We start from the raw sequence: 20,105 nt of genomic DNA, 5'->3' as shown, positions 1-20,105 counted from the left end.
CTGAAACAGTGTTACTTCGTCAGTTGCTCAGCAATTTTTATGAATTTTTTACAAGGCATGGATGTGACAATGTGATACAAACATCTTCCCAAATTCTAAATGAGAATCAATTATAAATCTGCTGTTGTCAACAAAAAGAAGCACTGAGGCCTGCCTGGGGTTTCAGCCAAAATAAAAGATCCATCAACATTTCTAAATCTCACGGTTCGGATCACATTAAAGTTATTGATCCACAGATCAGATCATTGTTCGGATCCGCAATAAAAGAAAAATCTTTTAATTCAACTATATTATATTATATATTATATTATATAATATGTTACTTATATGATACACATCACATCTGATTTCTTTCTCAGTTATTTTAATTCACTTGAGACATAACTTACTGTGTTTACCTGAATGATTGTCGAGATGGGTATTTTATCATAATTTTACGTGTATGTGTCTGTTTAGAGGATTCAGATGACGATTCAGTTCAGTGTTTGCGCGCCGTCTGAAACATTTGTGCGGCTGTGCGCGTAGAGAACAGCACACAAGTAATGAATTGAGTTCCCTTTGCCTTTTCTCTCTGGAAATGTTTAAATTCGCTTGCTTGTGTAAATAAGATGATAAGTGATAAACGTTCAGTATACTCTATTATGGTTAAATTTTGCAATTAATCCGCAGATCACATGCGTGCCAAACTGTGGGGCATGGTACATACAGATAAAGGATTAACTACAATCCGTATAACCACAAAATGGTACGTGTATTCGTACCGGACCGTTTCGGTACAGAGCTTTCGGTACGGTGCACGTGTGTACCGAATGACCGAATGCAATATTTTGTGTGCAGGACATAGGTACATTTTCGTGTTTCGTGTGAGTGGCGGAAGTCTCCGAATTCAGCGCAAATCCCACCCTGCAGCTGATTCTAAGGCCGGTGACACACTGGCTGTGTGGCGTGAGCGTGGCGTTTCTGCTGCGAGTCAGTTGCGTGACGGCTGCTTCGCATTTTCTGTGTCTTTACACAACAGAATCGTGCCTGACGCGGCGCTGGCACGTTGCTGCTACTGTAAGTGACATAGAAGGAGGCCGTCGACAGACCAGGATCTTGTCTTCACGACAACAATATCTATACTTCGTGTTGAGCATAAATATAAAGCCTACTGATAAAGGACACCGTCAACAGTATTGACGGCAAAATAGACTATGTTTGACAGGTGCAATATGCCAGTGTGTCACCGGCCTAAGGTTTTCAAAAGGCATCACGTGAGTGTGAACATCACTACAACTAGGAAAAAAACGACTGTAATTCAAACGCAGCTCCCGTCGGCATTTAAACAGACCTTTGCTCTTAATTCCGATCGGTCCAACGCAATAACGAAATCTGAGCAGGTCTAAAAACTGAAACTGTTGATGCTGCACTTTACACTTTGGAAAAGTTATATATTTTTTAAATATGAGTAGGCCTACAAGCTGGCATTGGTAATGCTGCACTGTAATCATAGTTATTTATTTATATTTTTCATTATATTTTATTATATGATATTGGTTTGAGACTGAGAGTATTTTATTTAGTGGAGAACTTTGAGCAGTATTTTATTTCTTATTCTTTTTTTATTTTATATATATTTTGTTAAAAAGTATTTTTAAAAAAAGTGTAAACAAATTGTTAAAAAAAAAGTTTATAGTAATAAACAACCTGCAGTTTAATGTTTGCATTTCTTTCCCTTACTGTACCGAATATGAACCGAACCGGGACTTTAAAACAGAGGTGCGTACCGTTACACCCCTAGTGTATTGTAATTTTACTGTTGTTCTGTAAAAAAACAAAACAATATACAATATACAATACATTTACTATATCATTCACACACAGTGTTCAAATCTGTTATAGATAAATAATAATATGGCACAAAAAAAGTTGCACTTGTATCAACACAACAAACCTTTTGGCTCGATTCCTCAGGAGACATACAACAGTGACTGTTTTTTTTTTTTTTAAGTAGGCAGTCTAAATCTCTTAGATTTTTTAAAAAAATGCTCATGTCAAGAAAAAATTGTGCAATTCATTAAAAAAAAAAGTTACTACCACCTGGCCAAGCGAGTGCCCATTTTGGACCTTGTACAGTCCATACTTACAAAAGATTTGCAAACATGACTATGTGGTTAAAATGACAAGACACACACAAACACACATTAACACACACCTGCATTGCAGACAGGTGAGATAAATGCCACAGGTTACACAGATCTGCAAGTACACACCTTCTCCCCAGTGGGACTCCCAAACATGACTAATGTGCCAAGACAACAGCTCTGCGTCCGCACCACAGGATGATTAGAGAGAACTGTTCGAAGAGGTCCACCTCCGCCCTGCCAAATCTCTCCCACAACAGCCGGACTGTTTGCGGGTGTAGAGACCATTCGCCCATAGGAACATTGCCTCTGGACAGCCTGTCTGGACCCAGATTCTGTAGCCCAGGCACATGCACTGCCCTCAGCGAACGCACGTTGCACTGAGCCCAAACCAGGAGGCGTTCCGCTAGCCTGTACAGGTTTCAGGACCCGAGACCGCCCTGGCGGTTTATGTAGGATACCACAGACATGGCAACGACACGGTCGCGCGGCAGTGGAAAGAACTCGCTGTACTGAATGCCCATCACGCGCTGTGGTGACAGCCGCGCCGTCATGGAACACGAGTTCAGAACTATACCCAGAAACAGAATCGTCTGACTGGGGTTCAGCGAACTCTTCGCCCAATTGACACTGAGGCCGAGCTTCTCGAGGTGATCGAGTAAAACGGCCCTGTGGTCCACGAGCTCCGCTCGTGATCGGGCCAGAACCAGCCAGTCGTCCAAATAATTCAGCACTCGCTCCTCTCAGACTCAGAGGCATGCGAGTGCTGAATTATTTGGACGTAAACGTACGAGGAGCCACGGACAAGCCAAACGGCAGGACTGTAAACTGGTATGCCTGGCCCTCGAAGGCGAATCTCAAATATCGCCTGTGGTTTGACGCTATCTGTATTTGAAAATACGCGTCCTTCAGATCTATTGACATGAACCAGAGGAGTTTCCTGGTCGTAAGCATTTTGAAACTGCGTTTCATCAATGCCTTGTTCAGCTGTCTTAAATCCAGTATGGGCCTGAGACCCCCGTCTCTCTTGGGCACCAGAAAGTATCTGCTGTACAGCCCCCCCTCGCTTTGAGCTTGAGACACAGGCTCTACAGCCCCTTTGCTCAACAGTTTTGATATCTCGGCCCGAAGTATGTGTGCTACTTCTGTTTTGACCGTAGTTTCGACGCGCGCTGAAAAGCGCGGAGGGCGTCGAAAAAACTGTAGCGAGTAGCCTCTCTTTATAATGCCTAGCACCCAATCCGAACCCCCTGGAAGCGCTGACCATGCATCTGCATGAATGGCTAAGGGCTGGATGCGAAGCGCGCTCTGTTGACTGGGCAACGGCGGCGCTCGGGTGTGCTGCGCATTTGAGGCGGGGAGCGCGCTGATCACAGCGGGCAGATCGCTCCTCCTCGACCCCGTCCCGGCGCTTAACCGACTGGGGGAAGGCTGAGCAGGTCCCGTGGGACTCGATATGTCTGCGAGTAACTGTGGGCTGCATATGTGCACATTTACCACTTTCAACTCACTGTCTGCCTGTGCAGAGCGTACGTGCACGGGCCTCGTTTTTACAGAAGCCACGCGCCGTATGTGACATAGTGTATGTGGGCACTGGGGAGTGGGCACGTTTACTATGCGGCGCGCTCGACCGATCTGTGTCGATCTTATGTGCGCAAGCCCTGTGTGCAGGGCCGTGCTTACATGTGAAGATGGGCACTGAGGAGTGTGCATCGTCACTGCATTTATAGCACCATCGGCCGTGACCGGACGAACGTGCCACATGACGCGTGTGACATAGTGATTGTGGGCACTGAGGAGTGGGCACGTCTACTATGTAGTGCGCGTGATCGACTTGAGTCGCTTTTATGGGCGCGAGCCCTGTGTGAAGGGCTGTGCTTATATGTGGAGATGGGCACTGAGCAGTGGGCATCGTCGCTACATTTATAGCACCATCGGCCGTGGCCGGGACACCAGAAATTACACCTTTTTCGGGAAATATCTGGGTAGCCGTGATAACGGTTTTGTGTGCAGGCAAGCGGGCAACCGTACAGGCTTGCGCATTGCAAAAGACGCTGAAACAGTCACAATCTCTGGAACTGAAACAGTGGCGCGCTTAGGTGAGAGCCCGGCCACAGCGGAACTCGTACACCGGCGCTTCGATGAAGCAGCCATCGTGTGTAGTGCAGACGCAGCGTCATGCAGCATGCATAGTTGGCTTTCCTAGGATGGCTTCGGGGCTCCCGGCCTCACCGTAATCCTCTGCCGCGGTCCCCGCGGCACGGGGCGACGGCCGGTAGAGCGAGAACGGGGGTCTCGAGCTGAGTTGCTGAAGCTTTTGTGATAACGGCTTTTGTGTGCAGGCAAGCGGGCAACTGTGCAGGCTTGCGCGTTGCAGAAAACGCTGAGACAGTCACAATTCCTGGAACTGAAACAGCGGCGCGCTTTGGTGAGAGCTCGGCCACAGCGGAACTCGTACACCTGCGCTTCGATGAAGCAGCCATCGCGAGTAGTGCAGCCGCAGCGTCACACAGCAGGCTTTAGATGGCAACACCGCTTTTGCTGCCGTCCAGCAGAGGGCGGACAAAGGTGCGTCGCTATCGCCTGTTCCACTGGCGGAAGTGACTGGTAGTTCCTGTTTCTAGCATCATCAGTGTGGAGAATGCTAGTGAGACAGACGAACGAGTTCGCGCTGAATATGGAGCATTCCAAGCCTTTGCCACCTCTTCGTGAAGCTCAGGAAGAAATGAGGCGGGCTTTGAGAAGTACGCTCATCCGAAAGGAAAATACCATCCAGCCGGGAATGAGAGGGGGGGCGCTGGTGCAGACCACTCGCGGCCGAGACTCGTCGCGGCCAACGCGAGCATTCGCCCCGGCTCCTTCTCGATGTCAGCTCGTCTGCTGGGCTTCAGAGCAGAAGGCGCGAGATCCTCGGAGCTCGCCCAGCCCTCACTGCCCGAAGCTAGCAGAGAGCGCGTGTCCTCTTCCCCCGACGCGGCCCTGAGATCGACTTCCTCGGACGACGTGCCGGCAAACAGCGGGCGCTGCCCACCGGAAAGCGATGCAGGGGGGGGCGGTGAAGCAGGGCGAACCGGCGAGCTCGGTTGAGCTGAAGACGGTTCCTGAATCCGCTGGAAGCGACGCTTTTACGGCGCCTCAGCGCAGCGGAGAATGCAGGCTCAGAGAAAAAGGCCAGGCGAGTCCTCAGAGTCACCATGGCAACAGCTCGCAGTGAGGGCATCCGCCATCAGCGAGCGCTGCATGATCTTCACCCAGGCAGGAGACACAGATGACGTACCGGTCTCCCTCGCTGAGTGGGGCTCTGACGAGCCGCAGGAAGGCATCTTAAAAAAGACGCGAGCTCTTTTACGAGTGTGTGTCGCAGGGCGAACACGAACACACATAAAGAACAGTTGGATATAACAGAATTGAAAGGATATAGGCGCCGGGCAGCGCAGCAGGAACGGCAGTGGAAGGCGGCGATGCCAGCAGCTTCAGAATGGCTCGTCCCGCTGATATGCTTTCTCAGACGGCGCTTGCTTCCTCCGTGATCCAGCGATGCGTGAGCTTCGCTGAAGAGATGAAAAATCAGGTGAGTCAGCCTTTTCGAGCTCCTTTTATAGGTTGGGCCACACCCATTTCGGCGGGAAGTGGCAAGAAGGGCGCGAAGCGCCCTTATTGGTCTGATGTTGCATCAGCCTGCGCTCGATAGGCTGTGCAGTTGCCGCAGAACAAGCCAATGAGCGAACGAGCCGTCTCGCCTCTGGCTGTGTACTGCTGCAAATGCGCTTTACAAAAATACAAAATTAAGGATAATTTTTTGCTTCAGTATTTCGTGAAAAGAGACTTTTCCCGTAGCGTCTTAGCTAAGACGCAGAACGAGAGAGCTCTCGTAAGAGAACAGTAGGGGTGCACCGAATGTTCATCAACTGAAATAAATATCTTTCAGTGTTCGGTCGAATAAGCGAGAAAAAAAAAAAAAAAAAACCTTGTACCAAACAATGATGTGACGTGATCAAACAGAGTAGCTTGCTAATGCAGCAAACATGTTGGCAGTGTGGAAGCATTTAAAACTCGCAGAGAAAGATAAAGAAATCATTACAAGCACTGAAGAGAGGGACTTAGTGCCGCATCTCATGTCTCCAGAAGAACATGAAGTGGAAGGGTGGTTGTTGCTGGTTACTGTATGATGATTTAAATCGCGAAAATGGCCTTAATCAATTAGTAAATAAACTGTATGTTTAAAATGTTATGTTTTGTAATACATGCTTGAATTGCGTGTATTCTGACAGCGCTGCATGAGCTCGTGGCGTTATCTGCTTGTTAGCCAGTGTTCAAATTCAAAGTGTGAGAAAAATCTGCACTGAAACAGTGTTACTTCGTCAGTTGCTCAGCAATTTTTATGAATTTTTTACAAGGCATGGATGTGACAATGTGATACAAACATCTTCCCAAATTCTAAATGAGAATCAATTATAAATCTGCTGTTGTCAACAAAAAGAAGCACTGAGGCCTGCCTGGGGTTTCAGCCAAAATAAAAGATCCATCAACATTTCTAAATCTCACGGTTCGGATCACATTAAAGTTATTGATCCACAGATCAGATCATTGTTCGGATCCGCAATAAAAGAAAAATCTTTTAATTCAACTATATTATATTATATATTATATTATATAATATGTTACTTATATGATACACATCACATCTGATTTCTTTCTCAGTTATTTTAATTCACTTGAGACATAACTTACTGTGTTTACCTGAATGATTGTCGAGATGGGTATTTTATCATAATTTTACGTGTATGTGTCTGTTTAGAGGATTCAGATGACGATTCAGTTCAGTGTTTGCGCGCCGTCTGAAACATTTGTGCGGCTGTGCGCGTAGAGAACAGCACACAAGTAATGAATTGAGTTCCCTTTGCCTTTTCTCTCTGGAAATGTTTAAATTCGCTTGCTTGTGTAAATAAGATGATAAGTGATAAACGTTCAGTATACTCTATTATGGTTAAATTTTGCAATTAATCCGCAGATCACATGCGTGCCAAACTGTGGGGCATGGTACATACAGATAAAGGATTAACTACAATCCGTATAACCACAAAATGGTACGTGTATTCGTACCGGACCGTTTCGGTACAGAGCTTTCGGTACGGTGCACGTGTGTACCGAATGACCGAATGCAATATTTTGTGTGCAGGACATAGGTACATTTTCGTGTTTCGTGTGAGTGGCGGAAGTCTCCGAATTCAGCGCAAATCCCACCCTGCAGCTGATTCTAAGGCCGGTGACACACTGGCTGTGTGGCGTGAGCGTGGCGTTTCTGCTGCGAGTCAGTTGCGTGACGGCTGCTTCGCATTTTCTGTGTCTTTACACAACAGAATCGTGCCTGACGCGGCGCTGGCACGTTGCTGCTACTGTAAGTGACATAGAAGGAGGCCGTCGACAGACCAGGATCTTGTCTTCACGACAACAATATCTATACTTCGTGTTGAGCATAAATATAAAGCCTACTGATAAAGGACACCGTCAACAGTATTGACGGCAAAATAGACTATGTTTGACAGGTGCAATATGCCAGTGTGTCACCGGCCTAAGGTTTTCAAAAGGCATCACGTGAGTGTGAACATCACTACAACTAGGAAAAAAACGACTGTAATTCAAACGCAGCTCCCGTCGGCATTTAAACAGACCTTTGCTCTTAATTCCGATCGGTCCAACGCAATAACGAAATCTGAGCAGGTCTAAAAACTGAAACTGTTGATGCTGCACTTTACACTTTGGAAAAGTTATATATTTTTTAAATATGAGTAGGCCTACAAGCTGGCATTGGTAATGCTGCACTGTAATCATAGTTATTTATTTATATTTTTCATTATATTTTATTATATGATATTGGTTTGAGACTGAGAGTATTTTATTTAGTGGAGAACTTTGAGCAGTATTTTATTTCTTATTCTTTTTTTATTTTATATATATTTTGTTAAAAAGTATTTTTAAAAAAAGTGTAAACAAATTGTTAAAAAAAAAGTTTATAGTAATAAACAACCTGCAGTTTAATGTTTGCATTTCTTTCCCTTACTGTACCGAATATGAACCGAACCGGGACTTTAAAACAGAGGTGCGTACCGTTACACCCCTAGTGTATTGTAATTTTACTGTTGTTCTGTAAAAAAACAAAACAATATACAATATACAATACATTTACTATATCATTCACACACAGTGTTCAAATCTGTTATAGATAAATAATAATATGGCACAAAAAAAGTTGCACTTGTATCAACACAACAAACCTTTTGGCTCGATTCCTCAGGAGACATACAACAGTGACTGTTTTTTTTTTTTTTAAGTAGGCAGTCTAAATCTCTTAGATTTTTTAAAAAAATGCTCATGTCAAGAAAAAATTGTGCAATTCATTAAAAAAAAAAGTTACTACCACCTGGCCAAGCGAGTGCCCATTTTGGACCTTGTACAGTCCATACTTACAAAAGATTTGCAAACATGACTATGTGGTTAAAATGACAAGACACACACAAACACACATTAACACACACCTGCATTGCAGACAGGTGAGATAAATGCCACAGGTTACACAGATCTGCAAGTACACACCTTCTCCCCAGTGGGACTCCCAAACATGACTAATGTGCCAAGACAACAGCTCTGCGTCCGCACCACAGGATGATTAGAGAGAACTGTTAAGGAGTTTTCTCAGAGGAGAACCCTAAAGCTACATGCAGAGCTTCCTCCATGACTGCTTAAAAACAGTCTGGCAAGTATTCAGGCAAATCAGGCAAAAAAAAAAAAAAAACCTGCTTGAAAGTAAGTGATATCCCATGTTATCTGACTAGGTAGCACATCTCAGGCTGTCATGCTCTAGCATTCCCACCCACAAACCTCTTTGGACAGTGTCTCAGGATCACATAACCTTCTAGACCTTCTAGAAGAACCTTGATTATCTCATTCTGTCTTTTTTCAATGATTCTCATTTTGCAGCTCATTTTAATCAGTACAGAGAAAGACACTGAAAAATTAGATACTATAACAGGCCATTCACACCAGATGCGACTTGTGCGAATAAATCACGCTATTTGTGCGTAGTTGGATGCTTGAACATTTTGAGTTTACACTTCATTTATGCATGAAATTCGCTTAATTCGTGCGTGAAACTCGCTTCACAACAGACACAAAATTTGTGTCATGGGAGGGGCTTCTGCCAGTTGAGTACACGCAGCATTGTGATTTCAGCCACCATTTATTCAGATAATTAAAAAAAAAAATTATTGTAATCATATCATGAAATGTAGTTTTAAAAGTATTTCTGGCAAGAATGTAGTTGTTTTAAACTAAAATATGTCGTTTATTTATAAAGACAGCGCCTATTTAAAAATGTGTTTCGCCGATTTCGGAGATGATCAGAGGGAGCTCAGTGCTCATGTTACCGACGACCATGTTCATTCACGCGAATCGCGGCATTCGTGCCACCTCATTCGCGTGAATCACACTGCAGGATGTCTATTAGCATCTTTGCATTGACTTAACATGTAAATCACTCGCGCTTAATGCTTCATTCGCATCTGGTGCGAACACACCATAAGACTTTAAGGCATTATGTGGTGTGGCCTTCACTTTATAAATACTATATAAAAAACCCAGATTCTGCACCAATAAACTATTAATTTTATCATTGCAGAAACAACATTAGAAATTCAAACTATATTTTATATTATTGATTATCATGATTTTGTCATGTAAACATCAACAATTGCTAAAGATGAGGGCCCGTATTCATAAAGATTCTAAGAATCCTCTCAGAAAACTCTTAATTTAGCTTAAAAACTTTTACGTAGGAATCTTAGCTTAAGAGCGATTCAGGACAGATCCATTAAGGAAAAAAGGAGTGATTTTAAGTATAGGATCTATTCTAATTCTCACTTTGAATTTACATGCGTAATCTTTCCTATTTGACCATTCTCTCTTACACACACACACACACACACACATTATATGTGTGTATATAAATCCTTTTTTTATTTACCATGCTTTTAATTTCCTATAAGGTATTTGATTGGCTTAGAATGAACACTCTTTCCAATTACAGTGATTGCTGTCCTATTTAAGCGGCGGTTTGCATGTTGGTTTTAATGTATCAAATAGGCTTGGGCGGTAATACGGTAATATGGTATACCGCGGGATCTAAAAATAGCAACGGTATCAGTTTCAATAGCGTCATACCGTCAATAAAAAAAAACAAAAAACACTGCACTTATATAGGAGACAAGGATTAAATATTAAATATAATTTATTTAATGCCTAAAAATGCATATGCGTGGTTGTCATCGCGTGACAACAAGACGAGGAGAAAGAGAGAGAGGGGGAAAGATGGCGAGTTGCGCACCGAGTGACCTGGTCGTGAAAAAGAACACAACTTCTGCAGTTCTGCCAGTATTTCGGGTTTCGACCGAACGAGAAGGGAGAGGCGGTAAATACGGATGAGGCTATTTGCAAATTATGTCCTCACGAAAAAAGATGACTGGGAGATGATGAAGATGACTGGGAATATGCTGCAAAAAAAAAAAAAAAAAGCCGATGCAATGGCAGGTCCAGTCGGCATCGGCAACGTAAAGGACCGAGTCAGAGCTGATATAACAGCCTACTGTTTGGAGCCAAGGAGACGAGGACCCACTTCATTCATGGAAAAATGCTGCCTGGTGTTTTCCCCAGATGTCACGAGTGGCACGAAAGTACCTGTGTGTCTGTGCTACAAGCACACCATCGGAGCAGGTTTTCAGCACCGCAGGTAAAGTTGTCGGTCCACAACGTGCCCTAGCGAAAAATCTTGACTAGATTGTATGCCACTTGCCATTCGTTCCTATTGGCACTGTGTTTATTTTTTATTTATTTAATGGATTCAGGTATCTTTATTTGGATTTAATTAAAAACTTTTTTGGAAAGAAGACTGGAAAGAATAAGTTTTTATTTAGACCTATTGCTTTTCAATAATTTTTATTATATATATATATATATATATATAATATGGATGTTTATTTGGTCTATTTGCTCTTTTTTTTTATAAGCTGCTCTTTGTTATTAAAAGTTGTTCGTGCAGTGTGATTTTTAAGGATGGGCGTTTTCCGCAAATATCACATTCAAATAATTTTGAGCTCACAAAAAACGAATATTAGAATATTTGTTTATTTAAATTAAGTTTAATGAGACAGGCGTTATTTTTCAGCACCATTTATTGTTTCTGTCATTTTTGAACAAGCTTACACACAATGAGCTTGAACATTAGCTACACATCGTGTTTTGTAGCTGAAAACCTTTAACAATGCGTGCAAACAAACAAAAGTACAGATTAAAAGCAAAAAAAATGAAAAATGAACAAAGAAAAAACGTAAAGCATCCTGCAGCAATTAGGCCATTGACATTGTACAGAATTTAGCTTACACTTAACTTTGAAACTGTCAGCAAATCTTTTTTGCTTTTTTTTTTCTACTGTTTTACATGTTCTTGTTAAGAAATACGGGCATGTAAACATGATCGGGGGAATGTCGGCTCCTTAGTCTGTTAACAATAAGGCCGGCCGTGGAGAAAACGTGCTCTGACGGCACAGACGTTGGCGGGACTCACAAATAACGGTGTGCTAAGAGACTACGTTTTGTGAAACGCTTCGTGTTTTCGTTTCAACACTGAATGGGATCCTCATCTGGTGGAATACATGGCTCCAGCTGTTCCCACTCGTCTCGGTTGGACTCTCTGTAATCATCGCTGAAGAACTGGCTCAGCCTTTTCCGACGAGTGGGCATTGCATCCTCTTTATCGTTGGTGGCAGCGGCTGCGCACCACTCGCATCAAGGAAAGTGTTCTGATAATGTTCAAAAAATGTTTTTTTTCTTACTTCTCTCATGTTTTCATCGAGAAACCTGAGATGTTTGTGCCGAGGGTCTAGGGCAGACGCGAGAAGAGGAGTTTTCACTGTATTCTCCAAGTTAGAGGTGTTTATTCGTTGCTTGAGAGATGCTGCAACAATGTTCTTGAATGCGGTTACTTTCTGTGATTATCCACGGCATATTTGAAGTACTGTAGAAGATAGCAGTTCTTATTCATTCGTTAATTATTTTTGCTTGCATACATATTCAAATATGCCGTGGAGAATCACAGAAAGTGACCGAATTAGGTTTTATTGTGGACTTTTTTTCTTTTTTTTATGGCAAGCAAAAATGTCAATTTGAATATCATTTTTATTTATGGAATAATTAGAGCAGAACGAATATTCGACTTTCCGTGCACAGTGATTTTATTGATTTGTTTGCGTGTCTCTGCGCAAAAACTGTTCTGTATGTTTATGTTAATTTAATTCTGTTTGACTATTGCTATTTGTTGCTAATAAAAGTTGTTAATATTGTTGTGATGCTCCTAAATTTTTGGTAAGTGCTCCTAACATTTTTTTGACGTTGGGAGCACCAGTGCTACCAAGTAAAAAAGTTAATTTCGAGCCCTGTGGGATAGTACTCACATGTTTCAGGTCATACTTAGAAGGACGAGGTTATTATGTGAGTACAGGAGAGCATAAGTCTAAGTGGACGTCCATGACATGCTATGTCTCACAAGCCTCAATTCTTGCACTATATTGTCAATAAGCACTATCCTTCGGATGAGACATTAAAGTGAGGTCCTGACTCTCTGTGGTCATTAAAAATCTCTGTATGTCCTTTGAAAAAGAGTAGGGTGTAACCCCGGCATCCTGGCCAAATTTGCCCATTGCCCTCTGTCCATCATCATGGCCTCCTAATCATCCCCATATTCTGATTGGCTTCATGACTATGTCTCCTCTCCACCAGTAAGATGGTGTAAAAGAGGAATTATTATTATTATTGCACCGCTCTTGTTTAGCTTGTATATGATCCCACTAAGTACCCAATTGCCTATCACAGCTATGCTGATTATATCCATATTTACCTAGCCTTATTGCCAAATGACTACAGTCCCTCTGCCAATGCATTGATTAAATTAACAGTTGGATGTGCCAGAACTTTCTTCAGTTAAACAAGGAGAAAACTGAAGACACTGCATTTGGAAACAAAGATGAAGTTCTCAAGGTAAATGCATACCTTGACTCTAGGGGTCAAACAACTAAAAATCAAGTCAAGAATCTTGGTGTGATTCTGGAGACAGACCTTAGTTTCAGTAGTCATTCAGTAGTAACTAAATCAGCATACTATCATCTAAAAAATATTGCAAGAATTAGATGTTTTGTTTCCAGTCAAGACTTGGAGAACCTTGTTCATGTTTTTAGCAGCAGCAGGGTGGACTATTTTAATTGTATTGTAATTGTATTGTCACTGGTCTTCCCAAGAAGACAATTAGAAAGCTGCAGCTCATCCAGAACTCTGCTGCCAGGATTCTGACAAAAAACAGAAAATCTGAGCACATCACAGCAGTCCTCAGGTCCTTACACTGGCTTTCAGTTACATTTAGGATTGACTTTAAAGTACTTTTACTCATTCATAAATCACTCAATGGCCTAGGACCTAAATATTTTGCAGATATGCTCACTGAATATAAACCTAACAGACTACTCAGATCATTAGGATCGAGTCAGAAATACCAAGGGTTCACACAAAACAAGGAGAGTCTGCTTTCAGCTATTATGCCATCCATGCTACGTCTGAACTGATTGCACTGTATTTTATGTTTAATCATTTTCCATTTTTAAATCATTTGAATAGTTTTTAAAGTCCTTGTTTCGTTGTTATGATTATTTTTTGGGTCAATGACAAGAATGGGTTGGCAAGATGAGAAATTCAAAAATCTTTTAAAACCTTGTTTTAAAAGCATGCATCAGGTATTTTAAAATGTACACAGCGTATCTGTTTATTTTATGTAATTAAAAATGACATATGTGCCATTTTTTACAAAAGTTAAGACTGTTCGTAGATAAAAATGTCAAATGGTGTAACCGCCAAAGAATGAGAAATATAACATATTTTGTCCACCTAGATTGCATGTAAGCTTACTCACAGAAATAAATACTTCATTTTAAAATATTACACAAAAATAGATTTTATTAGAGTTATCTCTAAATGTAATTTTAATGGGTTTATGAAATATTTGGTAGGAAATATGCTGAAAACACCTCTTTCTGACAAGAAATCATCATAGTGATGAACAGTGAACTCGTCTCGTATTGTAATTACAGTTAGTAAAGGTAAAGTGAAAGTAAAGTGAAGTGTGGCCAAGTATGGTGACCCATCCTTGGAATTTGTGATCTGCATTTAACCACATCAACTCTGGGGACCCACCGGTGGGTCCAATATTGCATATGCCTAATTCTCAAAAAATCAAAATAACAGCTGAAGTGGTTAACCCATCCAAGTGCACACATACAGTAGTGAACACACACACACCTGGAGCAGTGGTCAGCCAGTGCTGCGGAGCCCGTGGAGCTGTTGGGTGTTCGGTGCCTTGCTCAAGGGTCTCACATTAGTTGTGTGTACATTCACTTCCCCCACCTACAATTCCTTCTGAACCTGAGACTTGAACCTGCAACCTTCGGTTTACAAGTCCGACTGGATTCACTGCCATTATCATGCTTGGAAGAGTCAGGACATTTTAATATAACATCGATTGTATTCGTCTGAAAGAGTGAAGTCATATTCACCTTGGAAGGCTTGAAGGTAAGTAAGTCAGGTGGTAATTTTCATTCTTGGGTGAACATTAAACACTTGAAAATAGTTTTAAATGGAAGGTTAGTTTATATTACATCTTTAATCAGCATCACAAACTGGTGATATTTGAGTAAATTTGCCCCCTAACAGAAAGGCTTGTAACAGGAGTCAAATGGTGTAACCACTCACACCACTTGACATTTCAATTCAAAATTTAATTTATCATGGACACCTATATAAGTACATGGCCTTGGTGGGAATATTTCAAATGTGATTTTAAAGTTAATACTCATTTTTATAATAATGATGAATTATCAGTGTATTCCTGAGGTAAGACCATTTGACATGTACCTAAGAATACTTGATCATACCCAAAAAGCAGCCACCTTTTTTGTGTCGTAGCAGCCATTAAAAACTTACTGCACCAAATCCCTGCGACTTGCACCTTCCTCGTGTTCACCGGTCTCGGCCCAGTGCCCAGAGGCAGAGCGACACCATCCACACCAAAACCTAGCAGGAAAATCCACTTCCTCTCCAGAGACAGTACTTATATTAACATGACAGCTCAGAGAAAACCATAACACAGCCTTATCTTCACAGCATCTACTATAAGTAAGCCATAAAAAAACATGCATCATAATGTCAGACTGCGTAGCGTAAAGCCAGCATTTGTGGGCAACAGATGGGCACTGCAGCAGGTGAGAGCATGATGCTCGTATTCAGCCATCAAATTACTCTTTAATGCATTCAACTGTTTAATGTTACTATGATGCCTAAAGCATTAATGCATTAATCAGATTTTAACTCTGTGTGCTAAATGGTATGCAGATATACCTCTCAATGCAGCAAGCAGATGCTGAGACGGAAAAGACAGGATTACCTTTCGGTGCACGGTACATACACACATAAACCATCACGCTTAAGTGGGAAACAGGATGAGATGGAGAAGAAAGCAAAGAGAGAGAGAGCCTTGTAGCTTGACTACCCACCTCTGCCGATGCCTGCTGCAGTGCTTCCTGGGTGCAGCCAGATTGCCTTCGCCGAGCGTCAGAAACGACGGCGAGTGAGAAAGAGGAAGGGAGGGAGGGAGGGGAAGGTGAGACGGGAATGGTGAGTGGGTTTATCCTCCACGCTACCCTGTCAATGTGTGTGCCCGTATGGCTGAGTGCATGAGTGTGTGCGAGGGGACGGATGGAAAAGAGAGAGAGCGAGAGAGAGAGAAAGAAGCTGTAAGTGCATGCAAGTCTCCCGAGACAATGCCAGTGAATAGAGACTGAGGAACAGTGAGTTAAATGCAGGGTCCCTCCCCCTTACATCACACTAACACAGAGCTCTGCACAGTCAGCGCAACGTCTAACCATATGGAGAAACAACGGGTGCAAAAAGGAACAGAAAGAGAGGGAGACAGCTTAAGCTAAAATGTTTTCAGAAAAAATCCACTGCAAAGATGTGATTTCACAGGAGAAGCGTCCTGGAAAGTCTCTACATGTATTTCTTTTGCATTATGTTGGGTGATGCATATGCTGAGTCAAAGGACACACTGCAGGTGTGTGGTGAAATACACCGGGCCTCTATTACAGGACATCATCAAACTGCATTTCCAATGCATTCAGCTTCCTTAAATGGATATACATCCTTTTCTGTGGGAAATAACGTATAGCAGGAATTGCTTTTATGTCATCAGGATTTGATAGGCTTATTAGCCTATTATATTATTGGTTAATATTGATTACAATTTTCCCATCCACACAGCTTTAGTTATATGAGCAATATAGTTTTCAGCTATAATAAAATTGAATCAAAATTTAATATTTCAACTATTAAATAATATTTCAGATATTAAACTGTTTATTTTCCACATTCTTTGCATTTTATTTAAATTACTTTATTGGTGCATATATATATATATATATATATATATATATATATATATATATATATATATAAATATAAATATACACACACACACACACACATTGACATAACTTTATTTTTGACAGTTTATTTAATTTCTCTATATTAGAAATCTTCCCAAAGAGGATGTTAGTATGATGCAAGTAAAGGGAAATGGAGAAAACATAGTTTTTAAAGCATGTCAACACAAAACCTTTTTTTAAAAATAACCTGTATCAGATGGCACTACCTTTCCATCATTTCAGCTTCTGCCCTATAGATCATCATCTCATTTTCCACACAAGTTGTATCAGCACATTCCTTAGTATGAGACGTTTGGGTTCAGTTTCGGGGACTGCAGCAATTCTAGCATTGCATTACTGTTTCACTGGTCTTTGGCTCACATCCAGCCATACTACAGCAGATCTGTTTGCCACCTCTATTCCAATCCTTGCAGCATGGAGACCACAAGGAAACACCTCTACATTTAGCCTAAGTACTGTCCAAAGTGGTGCATTTACTTTGAGTGCTTAATAGAATACAAAACAGTTGCATCCAGTGGGAACATAACTATGGATTATAATGACTTATTAGGGATGCAACGATACCATTTTTTCAGAACCAATCCGATCCGATACCGATACCGTTTTTTTTTCTAAACCAATGTAGAATTTCTATAGACGGTTTCAACGGCAACAACATAAACAAACGTTACTGCGTATGCGCGCTTTTGTGGACCTAACTTAACTTCCGGTAAACTTCCAAATAGAATCAATAACAACAGCCAAGTCCCTCTAGAGTAGATATTTTTTGACAACAAACAAAATATGTTTGCCGCGTGGATCAGGCGGACTTAATGAAAATGCAAATTCATTCTTTGCCAGCAGGAAATGTTTTAAAGCATAGACATAAAGCGCGAGAAATAGAGGTTTCCCCAGTAACAGCTGTAAACAAAGCAGAGCTGGTACGCTCACACGCTGCTTTATCAGGCATATAACATGCAAGTCTTGCTTCAGAAATACAGCGATATAAAAACACCTGTGCCTCGTTTTGATATTTAAACATATAAATGTAAGGAATTATTATTATTAAACATGCAGTACGTAACGTTACTCATGTTTATTCAACGAAGCCTTTTTGAAAATCGATCAGTTTTAAAATTGTGGCGAGTCTCCAAAAATAAATAAATGTATGGGAAACACATCCCGCAGCACAACCACCTGACCCCAACTTCAGTCTACACATCACCTTGACTTTAACTGCGTTTGTAGAAGGCACTGCAGCCAGACCGATATACACAACACAAACCGGAAGTTAACTTAGGTCCAGGCGCGTGCGCACGATGAAACCGTCTATACTTCTGTGTTGACCTGATCATCACTCTTTTATGTTAATCAAAATCTACTGCATATACACAACTTCATTTCAATTAAAAATAACAAATGAATATATATATAGAAAAATCACGGGTGCACAATAATTTTATAAAATTTAGTGAAATATTTGATTTACAAATAAAAGTGAATATGTCTAAAATCTGGTAAAATTTTACACATTGCTCTTTGTATTGTTGTAAAATACATTCATGAAAAAAAACCAAGTATATACATTTATATAGAAATCTAAAAGACATTTATTTTAAATGTATAGCACAGTTATAAAGGCAGCAACATGTGATAGATAGGACAGAACAAGAAAGACTATTAATAATCTTTGATTGCGCAGAAAAGTATTATAATACTAAAGGCGCCAATACATGCACTTATGTGCATCCTGTGCACAGAATGATGAGCTTGAAACAACACGGAGTCACAGTGTGCAGGTTGCGCAGCCCTCCAGGTCCACAAAGAACAATTAGCACAACACACAAGCTGCTCGATTCGTGGTCATCTTCAGTTCTCTCTTCACAGCAGTTCAGTCAGTGTACTGTTTAAGTAAATGAAGTACTCCTGGATATTGTTTTATTTCGACTCAGAGGGAGTGTTAGCCAAGTTAAAAAAAGGAAATAACTTAAGTAATTAGTGCATTAATGCTTACTCCGTTCATCTTCGGAACACAATTTAAGATATTTTGGATGAAAACCTGGAGGCTTGAGACTATCCCATAGACTGCAAAGTAAATAACAGTGTCAAGGTCCAGAAAAGGTATGAAAAGTCGTTGTCAAAGTGCTGCGTATGCTCTTCTGTGGCCTCCGCACCACAAGAATGCGCTGTTTCTACATGCATTTAGCTTTGATTTAAAAAAAAAAGGACATCCTTGTGGCGCGGAGGACACAGAAGAGCACACGCAGCACGGTGATATGGAGTGACAGAGGAGAACGGTGACAAAGGAATTATTGAATAAAGTTTTCTTCTGTTTTCTTCGCTTACAAAAAGTGTTCCCGTCGCTTCATATAACCCAGATTGCACGTCTGATGACAGATGAGAGAGGGTAATGTGCACATTGTCTCCAAAAATTTGATTGATGAGGGTCATAAAAGCCATCTTTTCTGGACACCTGTTTGTACACCCCCCTCCCCTCCCCTCCCTGTACACCCTCCAGTGACCTTAATATGAACCAAGGAGGAATTTCGGAGGGGGGGAGAAGTTGTGGGAAGCTATGTGTTTTTTTTTAAACTTTGAAAAGGGCGAAATCATGAAAATGGTGTAAGGGAAGATTTTATTAAGGTTTTAAATAAACAGTGTATTTCAAGAAAAAGGTTATAAACGCATAGCAGCAATGGAAACAATGTAATGATCGTTTTCGTAGTTGGAAAAGTGTAAAACGTTGTTAAAGTTGTTACAAATGAAATAAAACTAGGTTACTGGTTATTTATCTGATACAACCAAACGAGTCAAAACTATCAGATATGTTTTCGTTAAGCAATACGTGAAAAAGATGTGAGCGCTTGTAGCATTACAATTTAAAAATGGTGTTTTGTTACCAGTTAGAAAATAAAGAAAACTAGGTAATAGAGTTTTAGCATTTGTACCTTACCTCAAACTGAAAAAAAGAAACGAATGTAAAGCAGCGATACAAACCAAGAAAGTAGGCGTTTGTCACGAGGTTAGAGAAAATTTAAAACAAAAGAAAAAAGATGGTAGACATTACACGGATCTAAAATAAAATACACCAGACCCCGTCTTTAAAACACCAGCACAAGATACTTGTCAAAACTATGTTGTACTTTACCACTAACTAAAATTTTACTGACAAGAGTTAAACAAAAGAAAAAAAAGATCTCACAGCAAAGTGTTATGACGTCTCTGGTAACGTTAGCTGGACTCAAACAAAAAAAAAAAAGAAGCGAACGTAAAGCAATGTTATAAACCAAGAAAGTACGCGTTTGTCACGTCGGGTGAAAAGTTAAAACAAAAGAAAAAAATAGGTAACTTAGGCATTTACACTGATCTCAAAGAAAATACATCGGACCCGTCTTTAAAACACCAGCACAAGA

General features: G+C 41.1%; 1 protein-coding gene across 4 annotated transcripts in view; it reads right to left on the bottom strand.

The window, feature by feature from the left end:
- LOC132126274 (voltage-gated potassium channel subunit beta-2-like) overlaps positions 1-20,105 on the bottom strand; it is a 180,901-nt gene that overhangs the window by 131,849 nt on the left and 28,947 nt on the right. Inside the window, exon 1 of one of the 4 annotated variants that reach the window (XM_059537431.1) lies at positions 15,766-15,795. The exons of 2 other annotated variants lie outside the window; for them this stretch is intronic. The gene's annotated coding sequence lies outside the window, so the exon portion shown is untranslated. One more of the 4 variants, XM_059537432.1, reaches the window with a different exon arrangement.

The sequence above is a fragment of the Carassius carassius genome, chromosome 44 (assembly GCF_963082965.1).
Source record: "Carassius carassius chromosome 44, fCarCar2.1, whole genome shotgun sequence".
In the NCBI taxonomy this organism is placed as follows: domain Eukaryota; kingdom Metazoa; phylum Chordata; class Actinopteri; order Cypriniformes; family Cyprinidae; genus Carassius; species Carassius carassius.
The sequence above is the reverse complement of the archived record's forward strand: the minus strand, read 5'-3'. Positions and strand labels throughout refer to the sequence as shown.